The 26,945-nt window shown below is 35.9% G+C and overlaps 1 pseudogene; it reads right to left on the bottom strand.

Annotated features, from left to right (window-relative positions):
• Window positions 1–24,058: 24,058 nt before the first annotated feature.
• Window positions 24,059–24,204, bottom strand: LOC136381663 (small nucleolar RNA SNORA29; annotated as a pseudogene).
• Between the last annotated feature and the right edge of the window lie 2,741 nt (window positions 24,205–26,945).

The raw sequence follows: 26,945 nt of genomic DNA, 5'->3' as shown, positions 1-26,945 counted from the left end.
TGCTGGGAACAATTTACATGGCCTTCCTCTTATTCTTTCTTTGTTCAGATGTTGGTTGATTTCAGATGTTGGTTGGTGGGGGATTCCTGTTTATGCCTTGGGAGAGTTCCTGTTTTAGCCTGGGTGTGTAACTTTGTATTAAGGACTTCCTTGATTTGCATATGGCTATATAATAAAGCAAACTGGGGCTATGGGGCACTCGGATATTGCCATCAGCATTGACAAGTCCTCCCGATCCCATCTTTTTTTATTAATAAGTCTGTTTTCTTAATTCCGCACCATTCTCACTCAAAACTCAGAATTAGGAGCCACGCTGGTCCGCAGCAGAGCACCATTCTGAAGCGTAGAGGTTGGTGGTTCGATTCCCAGTTCAGGTACATACAAGAAGAACGGCTCCATGTTCCTGTCTCTCTCTCACTCTCCCTTTCTTTCTCTCTAAAATCAATAAGATAAACATTTTTTAAAAACTGTATTGGTGTATTATGGGCATACAGAAAATTGTACATATTTATTGTATATACTTTGATGAGTTTAGAGAGAAGTATGCATCCATAAAATCATCACCACAATCTATGCCATAAACATTCATAAGACCAAAAGTCCCTGTGCCCTCTTTATGGTGTGTGTCTGTGTGTGTGTTTTATAAGGATACTTAACATTAGATCTAACTTCTTAGCAAATTTCTAAGAACCTAGGGCAGTACTATATTGTGAATGATAGGCACTATGCTGCACAGTAGATTTGTAGTGATTATGGATCTTGTATAACTGAAACTTTGTACCTTTGACTAACACCTCACTGTTTCCCCTAAAACCAACTCCAGGTAATCACCACTTTGTGATTCTATGAGTTTTCCTATTTTAGATTCCTCATATAAAGGAAATCATGTAGTATTTGTGCCTCTGTGTCTGGTTTTGTTTTTTTGGTTTTTTTTTTACTTTAGCATATCCTTCCATCATGCTATTTTCTGTAGTGACTGTAGCAATTTATATTTCCAGTAATAGTAAACAAGTGTTCTCTTTCTTCCATATGCTCATTAATCCTTATTACCTATTATTTTTTATAATTGTCATTCTAACATGTGTGAAGTGACATTTCACTTGCATTACTGTAATGCTTAATGATGTTGTGCAACTTTTCATATTCCTTTAAGAATTTCTGTTTTCTGTGGAGAAATACCTATTCAGGTTCTTTGCCCATTTTTTATTAGGTTATTTGTTTTACTATAAAATTGTAGGAGTTTCTTATATATTTTATATACTACTTCTTTTTCAAACTACATTGGCTAACAAATATTTTCCCCCATTCTCTAGATTGCCTTGTCACTGTTGTTTTCTGTGTATATGATTTTTAGTTTGAGTAACCCCATTTGTGCATTTTTGCTTTTGTTTCATATGCTTTTGATGCTATATCCAAAAAATTATTGCTATGACCAGTGTAAAGAATTTTTGCTTTCTTTTCTTTTAGGAGTTTTATAGCTTCCAGAGCTTATGTTTAAATCTTTAATTGATTTTGACTTGATTTTTGTATATGCTATAAGGGCCTAGTTTTCTCCTTTTTTTACACATGTAGCTATCCAGTTTTCCTAACATTACTTTAAAAAAGAAACTATCTTCTATTGCATATTCTTAGCTCTCTTGTCAAAGATTCATTGATGGGGCGTATGCATGAGTTTCTTTCTAAGCTCTCTGTTCTCTTCCATTGGTTTATATACCATATTTCCCCATGTATAAGACACTCCCATGTACAAGATGCTTCTTGACTTGAGAGCCCAAAATTTGAAAAAAAAATGTATTACATAAAGTTATTAAACTCAAGTTTTATTCATCATAAAATTCAATCAACTCCTCATCACTGTCAAAACTTGTATCCATTAACTTGTCCTCACCTGTGTCTGATGACGAATCACTGTCTTCATATATTGCCTTATCCTCAGTTCCATCTATGACATTTGAAATGTTGCAACCACTGTATAACACTCACCTAGTTTTTAGACCTCAAATTTTTGGAAAAAAGTGCATCTTATACATGGGAAAATATAGTATCTGTTTTTATGTTACTATTATATTATTTTGATTACTGTAGCTTTGTAATACATTTTAAAATTAGCAAGTATGATTTTCTTCATTTTGTTCTTGCTTAAAACTGCTTTTGTTATTTGGGGTATTTTCTGTAGTTCCATACAAATTTAAAGCTTGTATTTTTATTTAGATAAAAAGAAAGATGCTATTGAAATTTTGATGGAGATTGCATTAAATCTGTTATACACTTTAGATAATATGGATATTTAAAAAAAATATTAGTTCTTCCCATCCATAAACATGGGAACCAATATATGTATTATAGGAATCCCAAAAGAAGAGAAAAAATGGAGGACAGAAAACTTATGATTGGATAGCTCAGTTGGATATGCCGGTTACATCCCCCATTAAGAGAACGTACAAGAATCAACAAGTGAATGAATAATAAAGAAACTACAAGTCTCTATTTCTCTCTCTCCCTTTCTAAAATCAATAAATAAAAAAGAAAGAAAGAATATCTGAAAACAAGTAGTAATGCAGATCTTTTATAAAAAAAGAGGTGGCCTAATGCAGACTTTCAGAAGGCGAGGAATACCTGTACTATTAAAACCCCTTATTTCCCCCTCAGCCCCTGGCGGTCACCATCTTATTTTCTGTTTCTATGAATTTAGCTACTCTAGATACCTCATATAAGTGAAGTCATATACTGTTTATTGTTTTATGACTGACTTATTTTACATAACATAGTGTCCTCTACATTCATCCATGTTGTAACATGTCAGACTTTCCTTTCTTTTTAAAGGATGAACAACTTTCATTGTATGTATACTATACATTTTGTCTATTTATTCATACAGACACTTGGATTGACTCCACCTCTTAGCTATTGGCTATACCTCTGCTATGTACACAGATGTGCAAATATCTCTTCAAGATCTTGCCTTCAATTCTTTTGGATATATATGAAAAACAGAACCTATACTTTTTACTTTCATGCATGTTGCTTGTCAGATTAAATTATACTTTTAAAAAGTTCACAAATACAGAAAACAGATGGTGATAAGAGATAAAATGTTGAGGGGTGAGTGAAATGGGTGAAGGCAGTCAAAAGGTTCAAACTTCCTGTTATAAAATAAATAAGTCATGGGGATTTGATATACAGCATGGAACTATACTGTATTGCATATTTAAATGTAGTTAAGAAAGTAAATCTTACAGGTTTTCGTAAGAAAAAGAAATTTTCTAGATATGCATGGTGATGGATATTAACTAAACTTATAATGGTGATCATTTCAAAACATATACAAATAGTAAATTATTATGCTGTATGCCAGAAAATAAATATAATCTCTGTCAATTATACCTCAAAAACTGTTTTTAAATTATATATTTTTTTATCAAGGCACAAATGTTTACCTACAGTTGCCTAATGAATCAACACATAGGAGCTCTACAACATAAATAACTACTGTATTGCCTTTCAGGTTGAAGTTTTCAAAAAAGCATGTATTTGATGCTCTCCTCAATTAAAAATCACACACTTTGAAAAACTTTTTAATCTTTATATCAAATTTATTTAAGTTCTTTTTCAATTTTATAGAAGATATTTTTATAAACACCCCAAACTAGCAATTATTGTTATAATTCACTAGTAATATATTTTCCCCAAACTAGTATTTTGTTCAAAATACAGTAATCCTTAAAGTTTATCTTAAGAGTAAGCATGCAAGTACCCAAGTATATAGTAACTTCTCATTACATGAGTAATAATTTTGTGTTAAAATTATTCTAAAATTGCATCCATATTGGTTCACTTGGAGAAATTTTCATCATCTTCTGAGAATTGAGAGAAAGAAGGTATAGAAACTTGCATATAAAATATGTACTTTGGAGATTTTTAAAAGAAAAAAACCCAAAATAAAAAGCTAAGAGGAGAAATCTTATGTTAAATGCTCTTAACACACACTCAACAATAATGATAATAATAACAGAGGCAGCAAGAAACTTTGGAAGATTGTGGAAATGTTTATGGCCTTGATGATGAAAATGTTTTATGAGTTTATACTAATCCCCAAATAAAATGAGTTATATACATTAAATATGTACAGCTTTTTACAAGTCAATAATATCTCAATAAAATAGTTAACAAGAACAACAACCAAAAAACCCTACAGTGAATCGTGTTGCCTTAAAAACCAAATAAATAAAATATAAAGTTGACAAATTAAAAAATGTATTTAGAAAAATTAACCTTATTTTTAATTTATTCACATTTTTTTGTTTTCTTCTTCCCACCCCCTTTCCTGAAATTATACTTTATTTCTTTGGTTTTAATAAACTCTGTTTTTAGAAAAATTATCACAGTTAAAAGAGATAAAAAAATCAGTCTCATAGTAAGAAAAGGAACAAGGCAAATTTTTCCTTATTTCAGGGAACCTAGCAAAACCTAATAAGAATTTATTTAATTATTACTTCATAAGTATACATTCCCTGTAGAAACAAATATTTTAAATATAAGAGTTATAGAAACACAGATATAAAAAGAAAATTTAGAAGTGAAAATAATATAGTTTAGTCATATCATTTTTATAACTCAGGTTAGAGTACTCTGAGAAAAGATATTTATTGTGCATTAGTGAATTATTTACAAAGCCTGAATTAGAGCCCAGGTGTTCTAATGTCAAGTCAGTTTGCTTGTTTTTGTCTCATCATCTGAATTTCCCTACTAAGATATTCTACACCAGTAAGGAAGTAACTAAATATTTTGAAAATTACTTATGTCACTATTTTTATTACACCTCTAGTCATAAGGTGTAAACACATTAGTCAGACCAGTTTTCAAGGGTTGAAATTAATCTTAAATGTATGTCTCTTTAGATTGGATTATATCTCTTTCACAAAGGGACCGGTGAACCATTGACTGTTCTGGAATGAATTATTGAGAAAATCCATGATTGTTGATCTATGGATCACAGTATGCGAGGCCGTGTGTTTTAATGAGGGAGGAGTGATCTACATGCAGGGCTGAATGCTTTGCAGTGAGCTGAACAAATACATCTTTCTCAAAGGAAAACAAGAAAAAAATAATATATCAAAACTACGTGGCAGCCAGGCAATCAATGTGCCATATTTGTTAAATTAAGATGCTGTGTCTAGCCCATTCATAATCATCCATTTTCCACACACACATACACACACAAAACTTCCCAACTTCCTTTTACTTTTATGGGGGTTGGGGCAATTAATGTGCAGCCTAGGAGAGCCCTACAGCTGAGTAGAGCTAATAGAAAAACAATTTTCTGAAGATGCAGAATTCTGAGCTTCCCATGTCTGATTAAAGTTAATAGTAATCATGCATATCAGTGTCATGTTATTTGTTCTTCTAGAAAGTCTGACATTATTTGTATAAATAGCACTGTCTAAAGTTTATAATCCACAGTTTGCATTTAAATTGAGCTACTTTTTATCCCAACAAGTTAAAAAAAATAAATATGGAAGTATCTACCTCAAGGAAAAGCATTTTATTCAAATTTATAATTTTTTCCAAACAGGTATTTTTTGCAAAACTGCCTCCTTTTTGGACAATGAAATCTTGAATTTCTTAATTTCTTGGGACTCATAGTAAAGTGACAGGAAAAGAAAGGGATTAAGGAGGTTGGATTTATTAAAAACATCTTGTGCTAGATGCCGTACTAAGTGTTTTAAAGATAATCATTCATTTATTCTTCATAATGACTGTAACATAAAAGCCTTGTTACCTTGACTTTGCAGAAATGGGTGTAAGGACTTAAAGAGCTTGATTATTTGACAACATCCTCACAGCTATGAAGTAGTAAAGCCAAAAGGAAAACAAAGTCCTGTTTAATCTATACCTGTCAGTGTTTGTATCTGCACCAGACTCTTTATTTCTATCAGAACAATAGGCTGTGGGAAATATATATATCTTACTAGTTGTATAATATTGGACAAGTCTCCAAACTTCTCTACATCTTAGTTATCTTAAGTTTAATGTAGTGATACTAAATAATCTATTTTCTTATATGTATATCAATGAGACTATTCAAAAATATCTCTGTGCTTTAGGTTTTATATATATATAATATAAAATGAGACTTCTCATATGCGTAGCTTCCCACATAATTCAAATCCTTCAGCAGCGTGGCACATTTGATAACCCTACATTGACATGGCAAACTCCATAATTTATACCACAGTTCACTTCTGGTGTTGTACATTCTATGGGTTTTGACAAGTGCATAATACAGGGTTCCATAATTCCAGTATCATACAGAACAGTCTTACTGCCCTAAAAATCTTCTGTGTATCGCATATTTATCCCTTCCTTCCCCCCACAAACCCCAACAACCAAGATATCTTTACAGTCTCCAAAGTTCTGCATTTTCCAGAATGTCACATAGTTGGAATCATATAAATTAGTTCTTTCAGGAATATGTGTTTAATTTTCCACCATGTCTTTTCATGGCCTGTTAAGATGGACAACAGTTTATTTAGTCATTCACCAACTGAAAGACATCTTAGTTGCTTCAAAGTTATTGCCATTGTGAATAAAGCTTCTATTAACATCTATGTGCAAGTTATTGAAGGAACATATTTTCAGTTCACTTGGGTGAATATCAAAGAGCATGATTGCTGGATTGTATAGTAAGGGTATGTTTTAGTTTTTTAGAAACTGCCAAACTCTCTTCCAAAATAGCTGTATCATTTTGCATTTACATAATGAATGAGAGTTCCTGTTACTCCACATTTTTATCACCATTTAGTATTATCAGAATTCTGGACCATGTCCTTTTTAATAGTTGTGTAGAGATATTGCATTGTTGTTTTAATTTCCATTTTTCTCATGAAATACAATATGGAACAGCTTTTTATATGTTTGTTTATTATCTGTACATTTTTTAGGTAAGAAATCTTTTAAGCCCTTTGGAGCCAATTATTTGTATTCTTATTGTTGAGGATTACAAGTTCTTTGTGTATTTTGAATATTAGTTTTTGAGCAGATGTGTTTTGTAACTATTTTCTCCCAGGCTCTGGCTTGTCTTCTCATTCTCTTGTCATCGTCTTTTACGGAAGTTTTTAATTTTAATGAATTTCAGCTTATTCATTATCTCTCTCTCTTTTTTTTTTTTTTTTTTTTTTTTTATTTTTCTGAAGCTGGAAACAGGGAGAGACAGTCAGACAGACTCCCGCATGCGCCCCACCAGGATCCACCCGGCACGCCCACCAGGGGCAACGCTCTGCCCACCAGGGGGTGATGCTCTGCCCCTCTGGGGCGTTGCTCTGCCGCGACCAGAGCCACTCTAGCGCCTGGGGCAGAGGCCAAGGAGCCATCCCCAGCACCCGTGCCATCTTTGCTCCAATGGAGCCTTGGCTGCGGGAGGGGAAGAGAGAGACAGAGAGGAAGGAGGGGGGGTGGAGAAGCAAATGGCACTTCTCCTATGTGCCCTGGCTGGGAATCGAACCTGGGTCCCCCGCATGCCAGACTGACGCTCTACTGCTGAGCCAACCGGCCAGGGCTCATTATCTCTTTATTGATTATGCCTTTGGTATTATATCTAAAATGTCATTACAAGGCCATTTAGTTTTTCTCCTGGTATCTCCTAGAAATTTTATAAATGTGCGCTTTTTATTTATGTCAAATGAGTCATTTTCAGTTAATTTTTGTAAACAGTATAAAGACTGTGTTTAGAATCATTTATATTTTTTGCATGTGGATGTTCACTTCACTTGTTCTAATCTCATGTATTGAATAGACTATCTTTGCTTAATTGTATTACTTTTGCTTCTTTGTCAAAAATTAATTGACTATTAAGATTTTTTTATGATTCTCTATTTTGTTCTATTGATCTATTTGTTCTTTAGAAATAACACTAGTCTTGATTACTGTAGTTTAGAGCAAGTTTTAAATTGGCTAATGTTAGTTCTCCAGCTTTGTTCTTTTTTTTTTTTAAGTGAAAGGAGGAGAGATAGAGGATAGCCTGCCACCTGCACCTCAAGCAGGATCCAACCAGCAACCCCTGTCTGGGACCAATGCCATCCTCAGTGTCCAAGCTGACCTTTGAACCAATCAAGCCACTGGCTGCAAAAGAGGAAGAGAGAGAAAAGAGGGAGAAGGAGAAGAAGAGAAGCATATGATCACTTCTTATGTGTGCCCTGACCAGAGATCAAACCTGGAACTTCTGCACACTAAGCTGACACTCTATCCACTGGGCTGGCCAGCCAGAGCTCCAGCTTTGTTCTTTATATTCAATATTGTATTGGCAATTCTGTATCTTTTGCTTCTCCATATAAACTTTAGAATCATTTTATTGATATCCAGAAATAACTTGCTAAGATTTTCTAAGATTGCATTGAATCTATACATTAATTTGAAAGAAACTAACATCTTGGCAGTGCTGAGTCTGCCTATCCATGAACATAGAATATTTTATATTTTTAATTCTTCTTTGATTTTATTCATCAGTATCTTATAGTTTTCTAATGTAAATTTTGTACATTTTATTTGATTTATATGTAAGTATTTCTTTTTTTGATGTTAATGTAAATGGTAATGTGTTTTTAATTTTAAATTTCACTTGTCATTCTAGAATATACAAAATTAATTGCTTTTATATACTAAAAAAATACCTTATACCCTGAAATCTTGTTATGATTTCCTATTAATGTCAGGAGAGTTATTTTTTTGAGCATTTTATATGAATTCATTTCCTCTCTTTTTAAGAATATCTATCATACTTCTTTTTTTAATTTATTAATTTATTAAGTTGACATGGTTCACCAAACTATACAGGTTTCAAATGTCCACCATCTACATATTGCATCATGCCCCCTGCTATTATAGTTCTTTTAAAATCTTTTTATTCATTGCCCTAGAGTTTGCAATATACATTTATTTTTAATTCAAGTCATATAACACCATGTCACTTCACAAATAATGTCAATATTGTAATAAAATATGCTTAGATTCTTTCTCCCATCCCTGTGCCTTTACGTCATTTATATAAATTATATATAAACTTGTATAAGTACATTTATACATAAAATATATACATGAGCATATATAGTCAAATACATTGTTGCTTTTTAAAAATTATCTGTTAGATCAATTAAGAATAAGAAAAAAAGTTCTTATTTTACCTAAACTTATTCCTTCTTGAATGCTTTTTCTTTTTTATGCATTTCAATATATTTCTCTACATGAGTTTTTTGAGGAGTGGAGAAAATAATTTTATTAAACCACAAAATCTTTTTTTGCTTTATAATCTTATTAAAAGCATATCAATAGTACCCACAAAAATGTTGTGTTTTTAACAAAAAAAAGATTTTAAGTTTTAATTTTTATAAATATCACATTAATGAAAAAGCTTGTAAAAATTTATTTAAACTATCCAACTGAAAAATACATAAATTTCTCTTCGTCTGATAAGGGGTTAATAACCAAAATTTATAAAGAACTTGTAAATCTCAACACCAGAAAGACAATCCAATCAAAAAATGGGCTAAAGAAATGAATAGACACTTCTCCAAAGAGGATATACAGATGGCCAATAGGCATATGAAAAAATGCTCAACATCACTAATCATTAGAGAAATGCAAATTAAAACCACAATGAGATATCACCTCACACCAGTCACAATGGTGCTCATCAACAAAACAACACAGAATAAGTGCTGGCGAGGATGTGGAGAAAAGGGAACCCTCCTACACTGCTGGTGGGAATGCAGACTGGTGCAGCCTCTGTGGAAAACAGTATGGAGATTCCTCAAAAAATTGAAAATCGAACTGCCTTTTGACCCAGCCATCCCACTTTTAGGAATATACCCCGAGGACACCATAGAACGGTTCCAGAAGGAGAAATGCACCCCCATTTTTATAGCTGCATTGTTCACAATAGCGAACATCTGGAAACAGCCCAAGTGTCCGTCAGAGGACGAGTGGATTAAAAAGCTTTGGTATATATATACTATGGAATACTACTCAGCCATAAGAAATGATGACATCGGATCATTTACAATAACATGGATGGACCTTGATAACATTATACGGAGTGAAATAAGTAAATCAGAAAAAAAACTAAGAACTATATGAACCCATGCATAGATGGGACATAAAAATGAGACTCAGAGACATGGACAAGAATGTGATGGCAACAGGGAGTGGGGTGGAGGGGTGGGAAGGGGACGAGGAAGGAGAGGGAGGGAGTTGGGGGAGGGGAGGGGCACAAAGAAAATCGGATAGAAGGTGATGGAGGACGATTTGACTTTGAGTGAGGGGTATGCAGCATAATCAAGGGTCAAAATAATCTGGAGATGTTTTCTTGGAACATATGTACCCTGATTTATCAATGTCACTGCATTAAAATTAATAAAAATAAAAAAAATACATAAATTTTTTAAAAAAATTTTTATTAATTTTAATTTATTGTGTTAACATGGATTCAAGTGTCCCACCAAATATAATACATTCACCCCTCACCCCCGTGTCTACCATTACACCTTCTCCTAACTCCCTCCTCACTTCCCTCTGGGATTTGCTGTCCTGTTATCTGTATCTATGTGTTATGTATATATAATTTCACTAATTTCTTCACTTTCTGATCTCAACCTCTCATCTCCTTCCCTCTGACAGCTGTTTCTCTGGTCCCTGTGACCCTGCCTCTGCCTCTATTCTATTCCTCAGTTCACTTTGTTCATTAGATTTCACATATAAGTGAGATCATATGATATTTATTGGTATCTGCCTGGCTTACTTCACTTAGTATAATAATCTTCAAGTCCATCCTTGCCATCACAAAAGGTAAGATTTCCCTTTTTTTCACAACCATGTAGTATTCCATTCCATTGTATATGTATCACAATGTTTTAACCCATTTATCCACTGACAGACACTTGGGCTATTTCCAGATCTTGGATACTGTAAACAATGCTGCAATAAACATGGGAATGCATATCTTTTTTTAATCAGTGATTTGGTATTCTTAAGAAATATTCCTAAAAATGGGATAACTGGGTCAAAAGGCAGTTCCATTTTTAATTTTTTGAGAAAACGTCATACTGTTTTCCATGGTGGCTGCACAAGCCTACATTTCCACCAGAAGTACAGGAGGGTTATGTTTTCTCCACACCCTCCCCAGCACTTATTGTGTGTTGATTTGTTAATGAGCGCCATTCTGATAGGTGTAAGGTGGTATCTCATTGTGGTTTTAATTTGCATTTCTCTGACGGTTACTGACATTGAACATGGTATGTTCTCTTTGGAAACATGTCTGTTCAGTTCTTTTTCCCATTTTTTAATTGGATTCTTTACCTTTCTGATATTGAGTTTTAAAAGATCTTTAAAATTTTTGGTTATTAACCCCTTATCAGATGTATTGGCAAATATGTTCTCCCATTGTGTGTGTTGTCTTTTTATTTTGTTAATGGTGTCTTTTGCTGTATAAAAGCTTTTCAGTTTGAGGTAGTCCCATTTGTTTATTTCGTCCTTTATTTTATTTTCCCATGAAGATAAATCAGCAAAAATATTGCTACGAGAGATATCAGAGAGCTTACTGCCTATGTTTTCTTCAAAGATGTTTATAATTTTGCAACTTACTTTAAAGTCTTTTATACATTTTGTGTATGTTTTTATGAATGGTATAATTTGGTGCTCTCATTTTATTTTTTTGCAGGTAGCTGTCCAATTTTCCCAACATCATTTAATAAAAAGACTGTCTTTACTCTATTGTATGTTCTTATCTTCCTTGTCAAATATCAATTGATCATCAATGCGTGGGTTTATTTCTGGATTCTCTGTTGTGTTCCATTGATCTGTATACCTGTTCTTATGAGCATACCAAGCTGTTTTGATTACAATGGCCTTATTGTATAACAATATCAGGAAGTGTAATACCTCCCACTTTATTCTTCATTTTCAAGATTGCTGAGGATATTTGTGTTCTTTTTTGGTTCCATGTAAATTTTTGGAATATTTTTTCTACATCTTTGAAGTATGCCATAGGTATTTTAATAGGAATTACATTAAATTTATAGATTGCTTTGGGTAATATAGATATTTTAATGATGTTTCTTCTTGCTATCCATGAACACAGGATATGCTTCCACTTGTTTGTATCTTCCTTGGTTTCTTTTTTCAATGTCTTATAATTTTCTGAGTACAAGGTCTTTACTTCCTTGGTTAAATTTATTTCTAGATACTTTTTTTGTTGTTGTTGTTGCAATAGTGAAGGGGACTGTTTTCTTAATTTCTCTTTCAGACAGTTTATTGTTGCTGTATAAAAATGCCACTGATTTCTGAATATTAACTTTATACCCTGCCACCTTGCTGAATTCATTTATCAGTTCTACTAGTTTTTTGACTGAGACTTATAGGGTTTTCTATGTACAGTATCATGTCATCAGCAAATAATATAGTTTTCCAGTTTGGATGCCTTTTATTTTTTCTTCTTGTCTGATTGCTGTGGCTAGGACTTCCAGAACCATGTTGAATAAGAGTAGTGAAAGGAGCACCCCTGCCTTGTTCCAGATCTTAAAAGGATTACTCTTAATTTTTGTCCATTGAGTATAACGTTGGCTGTCGGTATGTTATAAATGGCCTTTATTATGTTGAGGTATGTTCTTTGTATTCCCACTTTGCTGAGAGTTTTGATCAAAAATGGGTGCTGGATTTATCAAATATTTTTTCTGCATCTATTGATATAATCATTTGACTTTTATTCTTCCTTTTGTTTATGTGATCAATCACATGTAGTGATTTTGAATGTTATACCAGCCTTGCCTCCCCAGAATGAATCCCACTTGATCATGTTGTATTATTTTTTTAATGTGTTGCTGGATTTGGTCTTCTAATATTATGTAGAGAATTTTAGCATCTATATTTGTCAAGAATACTGACATATAATTTTCTTTCCTTATAGTCTCTTTAGCTGGTTTTGCAATGAGGATAATGCTTGCCTCATAAAGAGCTTGGAAGTCTTCCCTCCTCTTGAATTTTTTGAAATAGTTTGAGAAGGATAGGTGTTAGTTATTCTTTAAATGTTTGGTAAAATTCTCCTGTGAAGCCATCTGGTCCAGAACTTTTGTTTGCTGGGAGTTATTTGTTTGTTTTCACAGAGACAGAGAGAGTCAGAGAAAGGGACAGATAGGGACAGACAGACGGGAAGGGAGATAAGAAGCATCAATTTTTTGTTGTGGTTCCTTAGTCTCTTTAGGTGTTTATTAATTGCTTTCTTACATGTGCCTTGACCAGGGGGCTGCAGCAGAGTGAGTGATGCCTTAGCCAGCGAACTTGGGCTCAAGCCAGTGACAATGGGATCATGTCTATGATCTCAAGATTAAGCCAGAGACCTTGCACTCAAGATTGTAAGCCTGCACTCAAGCCAGATGAGCTCATGCTAAAGCTGGTGACCTTGGGGTTTCAAACCTGAGTCCTCCGCATCCCAGTCTTACACGCTATCCACTGCTCCACTGCCTAGTCAGGCTGCTGGAAGTTTTTTGATAACTGTTTCAATTTAATTTGTTATAATAAGTCTGTTTAGGTTTTCTGATTCTTTTAGATGAGTTTTGGAAGATTGTGTGTTTCTAGGAATTTATACATTTTACCTATGTTGTCCAATTTTTTGGCATATAAATTTTCATAGTATTCTCTTACAATTCTTTGTATTTCTGCAGTGTCAGTTGTTACTTCTCCACTTTCATTTTTACTTTTATTTATGAGTCCTGTCTCTTTTTTTCTTTATGAGTCTGGTTAAAGGTTGCCAATTTTGTTTACCTTTTCAAAGAACCAGCTCTTGGTTTCATTGATTTTTTTGTATGTTTTTTAGCCTCTATGTCTTTTATCTCCATTCTGATTTTTATTATTTCCTTTCTTCTTCTTTCTCTGAAATATATTTGTTGTTCTTTTTTTTTAGTTATTTTCGATACAGAGTTAAGTTGTTTATTTGAGCTTTTTTTTGCTTCTTAAAGTGTGTTTGTAATGCTATGAACTTCCCTCTCAAGACTGCTTTTGCTGTGTCCCATAAATTTTGAGTTCTTGTATGTTTATTTTTATTTGTTTCAAGAAAGTTTTTTATTTCTTCCTTGATCTCATTGTTAACCTATTGTTATTTAATAACATGCTATTTAACCTCCAAGTGCTTGAATGTTTTTCAGTTTTTCTATTGTAGTTGATTTCTAGTTTCATGCCATTGTGATCAGAGAAGATGCTTGATATGATTTCAGTCTTCTTAAATTTATTGAGACTCATGTGGTCTATTCTAAGTAATATACAATGAGCTCTTGAAAAGAATGTATATTCTGCTGCTTTGGAGTGAAATGTTCTGAAGATATCAATTAAATCCAATTGACATAGTGTGTCATTTAAGGTCACTGCTTCTTTGTTAATTTTCTGTCTGAAGCAGGCATCCTCAAACTACGGCCCGTGGGCCACATGCAGCCCCCTGAGGCCATTTATCCGGCCCCCCACTGCACTTCCGGAAGGGCCACCTCTTTCATTGGTGGTCAGTGAGAGGAGCACTGTATGTGGCGGCCCTCCAACGGTCTGAGGGACAGTGAACTGGCCCTCTGTGTAAAAAGTTTGGGGACCCCTGGTCTGGAGTATCTATCCATTGATGTTAGTCGAGTATTAAACTCCCTTATTATTTTAGTATTGTTGTTGATCTCACCCTTAATGTCCATCAAAATCTACTTTATATATTTAGGTGTTCCTAAATTAGGTGCATAAATATTTACAATGGTTATATACTCCTATTAGATTGCTCCCTTCATTATTATGTAGTGACCTTCTTTATCCCTTAGTCTTTGTTTTAAGGTTTATTTTATCAGATATAATTATTGCTACCCCAGCTTCTTTTAAATCCCAATTGCATAAAATACTTTTTTAAATCCCTTCACTTTCAGTCTGTGTGTATCTTTTGTTCTGAAGTGGGTCTCTTGTAGACAGCATGTGTATGGGTCTTGTTTTTATATCCATGCAGTTACTTTATGTCTTTTGATTGGGGCACTTAATCCATTTACATTTAAGGTTATTATTGATATGTACTTATTTATTACCATTTTATTCTTTAAATCTATAATTCTCTTTTTCACGATTTCTTTTTATTTCCTTTGCATTTTTTATAGGAGGCCCCTTAACATTTTTTTGCAGTGCTAGTTTGGTTGTAATAAATTCCTTAATTTTTTTTTGTTTGTTTGTTTTGTCTGGGAAGCTTTTTATTACTTCTTCAATTTTAAACAGTAAAATGCTGGATAAAGTAGTCTTAATTGTAAGCTCTTGTTTTGCATCACTTTGAATATTTCTTGCCAATCCTTTCTGGCCTCAAGTATTTCTGTTGAGAAGTCGGATGCCATCTTTTCGGGGGCTCCTCTGTAGGTGATTAATTGCTTTTCTCTTGCAGCTTTTAGTATTTTTTTTTTCTTAACTTTGGCATTTTAATTATGATGTGTTTTAGTGCAGGCCTCCTTGGGTTCCTCATTAATGGAACTCTCTCTGCTTCTTGAACCTGTGTAACTTTTTCCTTTATCAACTTAGGGAAATTTTCAACTGATTTCTTCAAACAGGTTCTTTTTCCTTTGTTCGTTTTCTTCTCCTTCAGGAACCTCTATGATGGGGAAGTTGTTTCTCTGCATGTTGTCACAGAGCTCTCTTAGAGTTTCCTCAGTCTTTTTGCTGCTCTATTTCTGTGCTGATATTTGTCTTGTCTTCTAAATTGTTGATTCAATCCTCTGCTTCATCCTGCCTGCTGTTGATTACTTCTAGTGCTTTCTTCATTTCTGATATTGTATTTGTCCTTTCTGACTGCTTCCTTTTCATTATTTCAATGTCATTTTTATGCTTATTATTTCTTTACTTAGGTGCTCATTATGTCCATCCATTGTTTTTCTAGGATCCTTGAACATCCTAAAAATTATTATTTTAAACTTTGCATCTGGCAGTTTGGTTACTTCCTTCTCATTCAGTTCTTTTTCGGGGTATTTCTCTTGTTGATTTATTTGGGTCACATTTCTTTGCCCATTTTTTTCTGTGTATTAGCTAGTGCTATCTGACTTTGAAATTTTTGTGAGTCTTTATGAGGAAGATGGGCTTGGTGGTGCTCACCTCCAGGCCACCTGTTTTCTTTGTTTTAGGAATGCTTCTGAGGGTACTATTTTCCCTCCTGTTATATGTGAGTATTGAATGCAGTTAGCCTTTTGGTGAGTATGGTTTTCCCTTCTGTCTGGCTGGCTCTAAGGGTCAACCTTGATCATGTGTATTACACACTGTGCAATTTCTGTGTTGTTGGGCATGTTTATTCTCCACAGTGTCTGGTGCCTGTTAGATTCTTTTTTTGGACATGTTGCTTGTGTAGCTAGTTGAGTCTAGGATTGTTGCTGTCTGCCACCCACTACCAGTTGTGTTGCTTTTAGATCTTTTTGGGTTAGTGTCAGCTGTTGTTTGTAACCCTCTGAGGGCTACCTGTCTTCAGCTACTGATTTTTATGCTGTTTGTGTTTGCATTTTCTGTGCCTGCATCATGTGGAAAGGTTCAACCTGTGTATAAGGATCAGCTTCCTCCTACTTAGAGATGACAGCAGCTCCATCAAAGCCCCAAGCTTTGTAAGATTTGCCTCCACTTTACAGCTTCTCCATCTGCTCTTACAGCTGATTGGTCTTTCCACAAAGTCTTTTGTAGAAAGACTACAATGTGGACTCAGACTAGCCTCATCTAACCAACCCCTCTACAAATTGCAAGCTTGGTGGGTTATGGTAGCTGAGGTTGGGAATACAATGTTAGTGGGACCCCCTAAATCAGGGGTCTTTTGGTCAGATACTCAGTAAGGGAAATGTGGTTCATACTCTAAAGCTTAATCCCTCAGCCACTGCTGGATACTCAAATTTTATTTCTTCCCAACAAGGTAAGCAACAGGTTCAGATCAAGTGGGGCTGACAGTCCCCTATGCAGAAATTTTTACAGTTGGTGTGACCCTGTTCTCAGGCAGAAAACTGAGAAAGTCCTCTTTTGGGGCTGACTGTGCCCCCCCCAAGTGGCTAAGTCCCTCAACAAGATCCAACAATAAACTCACAGTAACCCACACTTTAAATGTTCATGCTCCATGCTTCTCTTTTCCCTTTGTGAAATCTAGCCCAGCAGGGCAGGATATCCAGCACCCAGGCCTGCTGACTGTGAAGCTCCATCCTATCCAATGCACATGAACCGCTGTGCCAGTGCTGATCACAGAGAGCAAAACTTGCCTCAATTTGGACAGGTGTGAGGAACCTTTCCTTAGGATTCCACTCCATCAAGGGTTGTTAGGACCTGAACCAATGCTTTCTGCAGCTGGCTGCTGGATGTGTCAGCCTTGGGCCTCCCTGGCAGCAATCTGACACAGACCAGGGGGAGACACTGCCCATGACTGGCTTTCTGCAACCTTCTTGAAGCTACAAGCAACCTAGGCTTTGTGGTTGCCTCTATTTGGCCCAGGTACTCATGGAAATACCAAGCTGCACACATAGGCTGACTTTTACCCACATTGGGCCTGAGAGAATGTCCACTTAAAAGGCCAAGGTTTTCTGAGTCCCACCTCCTGCAGCCTCTGTCAGCTGGCTGCCGTTGGGCTCTGCCACTGAAAAAACACCTATGGTAGAATCTAGAGCCTGGGGCAATTTAGGGATTAGAAAGGGTAAAAGGTGTGCTCCACCCTTCAGCCTCAGGTGTCAGTCTGTCCAGGCTGTTTTTACAGACCTCAGAAGGGTGTGGCCCCAAGTCTGGTGAATGTGGTCCCAGGAGTCTGGTGGGTGTGGCCTCTGAGACCCAGAGATGTGGTCTGCTTGCAGTCCAGACAGTTTCTACTGAGTCTCCCTTAAGGCTGAATTACCAGTCTTAGACTCAAGAGCATGTGGGAAAAAGCTCCGGCCTCAACCCCAGAAAACTGAGTCACTGACTCATCCCCTGCTTCCTGGATTCTCAGAATGATCTGTCACCATGACTGGAGCAGGAGAAACTCCAGATGGTGGAACAGTTGCTTCTCCCCAGGCTGATGCCACTCAGAGTGGATTGCTCCACCCAAGAAATATGGTGATTGCAGTATTGGAGAATGACTCAACACAAGGGTTCTGGTGGCCGTTTCCCACAGTGTCTCTACCTGGGCCTCCAACTTTATACTCTCCTCATGCAACTCCAGTCCTCTCAGTTCCCCTTCCACCAGAGCCCTGGGTAAGTGGCTGTGAACAAGATTTTCTGTGCAGGCCCTTTAAGATGGAGCCTGCATCTTCAAAAGCTTCGTCTCTTTCTTGCAGACAGAAACCTGTCTCTTTTCACCTACAGATGTTGTGTGGGTGCCTCTTATAGGCTCTGGGACTCTAGGTTGGGGCTCCAGGCCTGGGGTTGGACACTGACACCTCTCAGGATAACCCTTCCCACAGGGAGAGTCCCTCCAGACCCTCAGCTGCTGCTCGCTCCTGGAAACAGGGAAGTCCTCTTTGCATCTACGCCCTGCTTACCAGCCCTGGTGTAGCTTCTTCTGGGGTCCTTGGTTATAGACTCCTCTTTGTTTACTTCAAAGTTGGTTTTCAAAGATGATTGTTCTTAAATTAAGTTGTAATTCAATTTGATCTTGGGAGGTGGCCATTGGAATGTCTGCCTACTTCATCGCCATCTTTGATAATATCATTCTGCTGGAAATCTAACACAATAGAGGGAACTCAAAAGTTACAATTTTATCTTTTGTAATAGTAACTTCTAGTTATAATCAATGCAAGTAAAAGCTTTGTTTCAGAAACTGGAATACGTGACTTTTTGAGAGGTACAAGCAATCCATCCTTTGTGCCTGAAGGGTTTTCAAGCAAAGCATTTATGCTCCAGGGATGAAATGGCCACTGACCATGAGGCAGATAGAGAATTACTAGCAATAGTAAAAAAATTTCCAGAATGCACAAACCGCCGTGGCGCAATAAAGGTGAAGGCCAGCAGCGGCGGCGTTCACCCGCTGATTGCAAGCCGAGGTGGGATCCCGAGGCCTCTCCAGTCCGCCAAGGGCACACTACCACCCCGTCTTGCCCAGGGAGGTGGAGCACGAGTGCATGTGTTAGGACCCAAAAGATGGTGAACTTTGCCTGGGCAGGGCAAAGCCAGCGGAAACTCTGGTGGAGGTCCGTAGCGGTCCTAACGTGCAAATCGGTCGTCCGACCTGGGCATAGGGGCGAAAGACTAATCGAACCATCTAGTAGCTTGTTCCCTCCAAAGTTTCCCTCAGGAGAGCTGGTGCTCTTGAAGGGCATCAGACCATTAAGAGGTAAACGGGTGGTGCAGTCTGCCCAGAGGATTCAACCCAGCAGTGGGGTGGGTCCGACCATGCCAGCAGTCTCCCGGTGGATCTCCCCCGGCCTCCCACTGCTGCCCTTTCTTCTCCCTGCACAAACTCTGCACAAACTGGCTTCTCACTCAACACTTCGCCATCTTGGCTGCTTCTCCTGGCCTCTTCCACGTGGCCTTTCTCTGCTCTCCTCTCTGCTCTCTCCTCTAATGATAATCTCAGGAACCAAGAGAGCAAGCTCCTATTCTGCCCCCATTTTATAGAGCAGAAATCAAAACTTTTAATCCAATATACAAAATAGGGAAGTGTCTAATATCATACACAGTCACTTCTCTGAGGCATGATGGGATTGCACCACCCCACATCAAAAAGGTGGGAAAGGCTTAATCCTAAAACCAAGCCCCAGGCTACAAGGATCCTGCCTGCCCACAGCCCGCCCCCAACACACATTAATATCACCTGGGCAATGGGCTGCCACATGGGCAGCGCCATCTTTAACAAAGTGAGCATAATATATTTTATCTACCCAACACAACTATTATCTAAATAACTTTCTCTTGATTTCTGAACTCCTTACCTATCCTTTCCTCCCCCTTATAAAAGGTTGACTTGAGAGGAAATGTTAAGACAGTTTTAGAGTATAAACTTGCTGTCTTCTCAGATCACAGGGACTCTGAATAAAGCATCCATAAGTAATTAATCCCTGTCTCTGCATATTGACTTGAGTGATAGGCAGCATAAATGCCACATTCCGGTTTCAGATGCATATTTATATGTATGTGTGTGTGTGTATACACAAACTTATACAATATTATAAATTATATTTTATACATGTATCATTTCTTTCATGTCTAAACTTTACCCATTAAAGTGGCACCATTAGAACTTCTGGTAAAAATACAGCTGGGTGAATCAGAATGTGTTCTTCTTTCCCTAGAAACCATTCTATTAATGTAAGAACATCAAAACCTGTAGAGAGTTTTTACAAAAATTTGTTTGTACCAAACTGCAGATATTTCTAGAGGAAATATCTCAACAGAATGAGATAAATGCTTCTAAGAAATGACAATTTTCAGCTTCTTTTTTGCACTTGGAATTAAAGAAGGAATGTAAAAAACGATCATATGAAAGTGACAGAAAGCAAGGTGGAGATCAGATTACAATATAGTTAACAAGATTAACAAACACTTGAGGGTAGTCACCCTTTAGAAGGAGGGGTCTGAAGAGAGGCATTTCAATACTGTTAACTACAGCACAGAAACAACAAACAGACCTTGCTTAATGCGAAGATAAAACTTTTTACTAAAGAAGTTATACCCATTGTGAGTTTCCTGGTTAGGAATTTATGATCAGATCACCCTGTGAAGTTATTTTTCTACGAACCCCTTTTTGTTCACAATCCAAAAGCAAAAAGTAAATGGAAACCATGAAAATACCATTTTAGTGAAACCGAGAGACAGGACACACAAAGTTCCAAATATACATAGGGCCTGCCAAAAGTAAGTAGATAAGAAAAATCTGGGCAAAGTAAGGACCAATATTTATGTACTTCTGCTGTGGTGGGCAAGAGTATTTCTTTTGGGCAACATTGGTTGTAATCTGATTGGTTCCCAAAGTCCTGTACCTATGTAGTTTAATTTTAAAAAGCAGAGAAAAGAGAGGAAAAAGTGTTTCATGTTTAGGTACAAACATCAGCTTTTCTAGAACATTCATGTAGCCATTATGCTTCCCTCTTCCCACCATTTCTATAAATGCCAAGTCCAGGAAGTTCAAATTCTTCCCTGATCTATAGTAAAATAAGAATTGGCACAACATTAATGCAAACAACATATAAAGTGAAGATTTTTTTAGAGGTTATTCATAGTAGATTTTTCATTAGAAAAAATGTGTAGAGAAAATATGATTCTGTACAAACAATATCACAAAGAATATATAAAATTTGGTAACATCATTGCCTTTAAGAAGAAAACTTGAAAAATCAACGTCTCAGGGAAGAGATGGTGGGAAAACTAGAGATGAAACATGGACTGGCAGAGCTTAAGAGAAAGTAGAAATAAAACCATCTCAGAAATGAGGGTAAAATACTTACAAGAAATAGAAGAGAAAATGCACATTGTGAAAAATAAATTATGAAACATATGAGATAGAAATTTTAAAAAAATATATGCAAAATATGAAAAGTATGAGGGACTAATGATGGATAAAGAGAACAAATATGGAAGAACCTGTACATGGAAGAATCTTCTTTCCCAAGAAAACCAAAATAATAGAAAAGAACTAAAATTCAAAGATCTACTAAAAGAAGGCTTAGGCCCAGGCCACATAGCTCAATTGGTAGGATTGTCTCCAATGTGTCAAGGTTACAGGTTCAATCCCCAGTCAGGGGACATATAAGAGTATAAGAATCATTGTATGGCCTGAACAGGCAGCGGTGCAGTGGGTAGAGCGTTGGACTGGAACATGGAGGACCCAGGTTCCAAATCCCAAGGTCGCCAGCTTGAGTGCAGGCTCATCTGGTTTGCGCATGGCTCATCAACTTGAACCCAAGATCAATGGCTTGAGCAAGAGATCACTTGATCTTCTGTAGTCCTCCAATCAAGGCACATAGGAGAAAGCAATCAATGAACAACTAAGGTGCTGCAACAAAGAATTGATGCTTCTCATCTCTCTCCCTTCCTGCCTGTTTGTCCCTATCTGTTCCTCTCTCTGTCTCTGCCACACACATACACACACACACACACACAAAACCATCATATGAATGAATGAATTAAATACGTGGAATAAAAAATCCATGTTTCTCTTTCTCTCTCTCTCCATCCCCTTTCCTCTCTCTCAAATCAATAAATAAAAAAGAAGGCTTATAACTTTGAACTTAAAAGTCTTCCATCAGTGCTAGGCAGACTGATTCAGAAAAAATATATTCTTGACATATCTTAACAAATATACAGACTTTAATAAGTAAAGAAATAATAATTTAGGCAGCTAATATAAAATATAATGCCAACCTCAAAGTTTGGGTCTTTTATTTTTTTTAATTAAATGCTAAGCGATAGGGAACATCTTCAGGATCCTCATGAAAATAAAGTTGACCCAAGTATTTTATAGACAGCCAAACTCTTCCAAATATAAAGGCTACACATTTATTTGAACACACAAGAACTTGGAAAGTGTCTTACTCTGATCCCAATTTGAAGGAACTACTAGACCAGCAATTTTCAACCAGTGTGCCATAGCAGTTACACTAGTGTGTCGCAAGAATTCTTTTTAATTTATTAGTTTTATTTAGACAATTAAATTTCACATGGTGATATTGGTCAAGTAGAGTATACAGATTTAGAGAAAACATCTCCACATGATTTGGACAGTTGATTATGTTGTATACCCATCACCCCAAGTCAAATCATCCTCCATCACCTTATATTTGTTTCTCTTTATGTCCTTCTCCCTCCCCCACCCTCCTTCATCTCTTCCTTTCCCCTCCCCCTGGTAACCACTGCACTCTTATCTATGTTCATGAGTCTCAATTTTGTGTCCCACCTATGCATGGAATCATATAGTACTTAGCTTTTTCTGATTTATTTATTTCACTCAGTATAATGTTATCAAGATCAATCCATATCATCATTTCTTATGGCTGAGTAATATTGCATTGTATGTATGTATCACATCTTCTTTATCCAATCCCCTATTGAAGGACATTTTAGCTGTTTCCATGTCTTGGCCACCATGAACAATGCTGCAAAAAACAAGGGAATTCATGTGTCTTTACATACCCATGTTTTCAAGTTTTGGGGGTATACACCTACTAGAGAAATTGCTGGGTCATATGGTAGTTTTATTCTTAATTTTCTTGAGGAACAGTCATACTTTCTTTCATAATGGTTGTAATAATTTACATTCCCACCAACAGTGAATGAGGGTTTCTTTTTCTACAGTCTTTCCAACACTTGTTATTACCTGTCTTGTTGATATTAGCTAATCTAACAGGCGTATGGGGATATTTCATTGTAGTTTTGATTTTCATTTCTCTAATAGCTAGTAAAAATGAGCATCTTTTCATGTATCTATTGGCCATTTGTATTTCTTCTTGGGAGAAGTGTCTGTTCACATCCTATTTCCATTGTCTTATTGAATTGTTGGCTTGTTTGTTGCTGAGTTTTCTGAGTTCTTTATATATTTTGGATATCAGCCCCTTATCTGAGCTGTAGTTTGAAAATATCATCTCCCATTTAGTCAGTTGTCTGTTTGTTTTGTTGTCAGTTTCTTTTGCTGTGCAGAAGCTTCTTAGTCTGATGTAGTACCATTTGTTTATCTTTGCCTTCACTTCCCTTGCCTTTGGGGTCAAATTCATAAAATGTTCTTTATGGCCAAGGTCCATTAGTTTAGTACCTATGTTTTCTGCTATTTAACTTATTGTTTCAGATCTTATATTTAGGTCTTTGATTCATTTTGAATTAATTTTTGTGCAAGACAAACTGTAGTCAAGTTTCATTCTTTTGCATGTTGCTTTCCAGTTTTCCCAGCACCATTTATTAAAGAGGCTTTTTCTCCATTATGTGTTTTTGGCTCCTTTATCAAAGATGATTTGACCATATACATGTGGTTTCATTTCTGGCTCTCTATTCTGTTCCATTGGTCAGTGTGTCATTTTTCTGCGAGTACCATGCTGTTTTGATTATTGTGGCTCTGTAGTATAGTTTGAAGTCAGGTATTGTAATGCCTCCAGCTTCGTTTTTTTTTCTGTTTAGCCATTTCATATAGGAGGAGGACACAGAAACATCCCCCCTCTTCAGATCATGGCAGCTTTAATCTATCCCATAAGCATAGCCACTAAAAGCTTCATTTTTTTTTCCTTAGAATTACTCTAGTTATTTGAGGCTTTTATGGTTCCATATAAACCTGATGATTTTTGTTTAATTTCTTTAAAAAATAACATTGGAATTTTTATGGGAATTGAATTCAATTTGAATATTGGTTTGGTAATATGGCCATTTTAACTATATTTATTCTTCCTATCCATGAACAAAAAATATTTTTTCATTTCATTGTGTCCTTTTCAATTTCCTTTAATAACGCATTGCAGTTTTCAGTATGTAGGCCCTTTACATTTTTTGATATGTTTATTCCTAGGATTTGGTGGGGTTTTTTTGCAACTGTAAAAGGAATTATTTTTTTGAGATTTTTTTCTGAAGTTTCATTGTTGGCATATAAAAAAGCAATTGACTTCTGTATATTAATTTTGTATCCTGTGGCCTTACTGTGTTGGTTTATTGTTTCCTTTTTTTTTTTTTATAAATTTTTATTAATGTTAATGGGATGACATTAATAATTCAGGGTACATATATTCAAAGAAAACATGTCTAGGTTATCTTGTCATTAAATTATGTTGCATACCCCTCACCCAGAGTCAGATTGTCCTCCGTCACCCTCTATCTAGTTTTCTCTGTGCCCCTCCCCCTCCCCCTAACTCTCTCCCTCCTTCCCTCTTGCATCCTCCCTCCCCCCACCCCTGGAAACCACCACACTCTTGTCCATGTCTCTTAGTCTCGTTTTTATGTTCCACCAATGTATGGAATCATGTAGTTCTTGTTTTTTTCTGATTTACTTATTTCACTCCGTATAATGTTATCAAGATCCCACCATTTTGCTGTAAATGATCTGATGTCATCATTTCTTATGGCTGAGTAGTATTCCATAGTGTATATGTGCCACATCTTCTTTATCCAGTCTTCTATTGAAGGGCTTTTTGGTTGTTTCCATGTCTTGGCCACTGTGAACAGTGCTGCAATGAACATGGGGCTACATGTGTCTTTACGTATCAATGATTCTGAGGTTTTGGGGTATATGCCCAGTAGAGGGATTGCTGGGTCATAAGGTAGTTCTATTTGCAGTTTTTTGAGGAACCACTATACTTTCCTCCATAATGGTTGTACTACTTTACAATCCCACCAACAGTGTATGAGTGTTCCTTTTTCTCCACAGCCTCTCCAACATTTGCTATTACCCGTCTTGTTGATAATAGCTAATCTAACAGGGGTGAGGTGGTATCTCATTGTAGTTTTGATTTGCATTTCTCTAATAACTAATGAAGCTGAGCATCTTTTCATATATCTGTTGGCCATTTGTATTTCTTCCTGGGAGAAGTGTCTGTTTCTGGGTTTTAAAGAACATTTTATGAACTTGACTCCAATGGCAAGAGAAGTGAAGGCAAAGATAAATGAATGGGACTACATCAAAATAAAAAGTTTTTGCTCAGCAAGAGAAACTGATATCAAAATAAACAGACAGCCAACTAAATGGGATATTTTCAAACAACAGCTCAGATAAGGGCCTAATATCCAAAATTTACAAAGAACTCATAAAACTCAACAACAAACAAACAAACAAACCAATATTGTTTCTAATAGTAGAGTATTTGGGATTTTCTATATACAAGATCATATCTGCAAAAAGTGAAACTTTACTTTTTCTTTCCCAATATGAATGCCTTTTATTTCTTTCTCTTGTCTGATTGCTCTGGCTAAAACTTCTAGCACTATGTTGAATAGGAGTGGAGAGAATGGGCTGCCTTGTCTTCTTTCTGATTTTATAGGAAAAGTTTTCAGTATTTTAGCCTGTACTATGATGTTAGCTGATGATTTGTTTCAAATGGCCTTTATTACATTGAGGCATTTTTCTTTTATACCCATTCTGTTGAGTGTTTTAAACATAAAAGAATATTGTATTTTATTGAATGCCTTTTCTGAATCTATTGATAGGATCATATGGTTTCCGTTCTTTGTTTTGTTGATATGGTGTATTATGTTAACTGTTTTACTTATGTTGAGCCATCCTTGTGTTTCTGGGATGAATTCCACTTGATCATAATAAATTATTTTTTAATGTGTTGTTGTATTTAATATGTTAGTGTTTTGTTTGGAATTTTTACATCTGCATTCATTAGAGATATTGGTCTCTAGTTTCCTTTTTTTGTGTTGTCCTTGCCAGGTTTTGGTATGAGGGTTATGTAGACCTCATAATATGTGTTTGGAAGTATTGTTTATTCATCAATTTTTTGGAAGACTTTGAGAAGGATAGAAACCAAATCTTCTTTGAATGTTTAGTAGAATATACTAGTATAGCCATATGGCTCCAGACTTATATTTTGAGGGAGGTTTATCATAGTGTTTCTATTTTCTCCCTGCATATAGGTCTATTTAATCTTTTTACTTCTTTGTGATTCTGTCTAGAAAGATTGTATTGTTCTAGGACAGTGGTTTACAAACTGCAGCTCACAAGTCACATGTGGGTCTTTGGCCTCTTGAGTGTGGCTTTTCCACAAACCACGTGCAGGTGCTACCACGATAAATGTATCTACCTATATAGTTTAAGTTTAAAAAATTTGGCTCTCAAAAAAAATTTCAATTGCTGTACTGTTGATATTTAGCTCTGTTGACTAATGAATTTGCCGACCACTGTTCTAGGAGTTTATCCATTTCTTCTAGATTGTTGAATTTAGTGACATATAGTTTTTCATAGTATTTTGCAATCCTTTGTATATCTATGATATTTGTGGTGAGTTCTTCTCTTTCATTTTGGATTTTGTTTATATGAGTCCTTACTCTTTTTTTTTTAGTGACTC

The sequence above is a fragment of the Saccopteryx leptura genome, chromosome 9 (genome assembly GCF_036850995.1).
Source record: "Saccopteryx leptura isolate mSacLep1 chromosome 9, mSacLep1_pri_phased_curated, whole genome shotgun sequence".
NCBI lineage: Eukaryota > Metazoa > Chordata > Mammalia > Chiroptera > Emballonuridae > Saccopteryx > Saccopteryx leptura.
The sequence above is the reverse complement of the archived record's forward strand: the minus strand, read 5'-3'. Positions and strand labels throughout refer to the sequence as shown.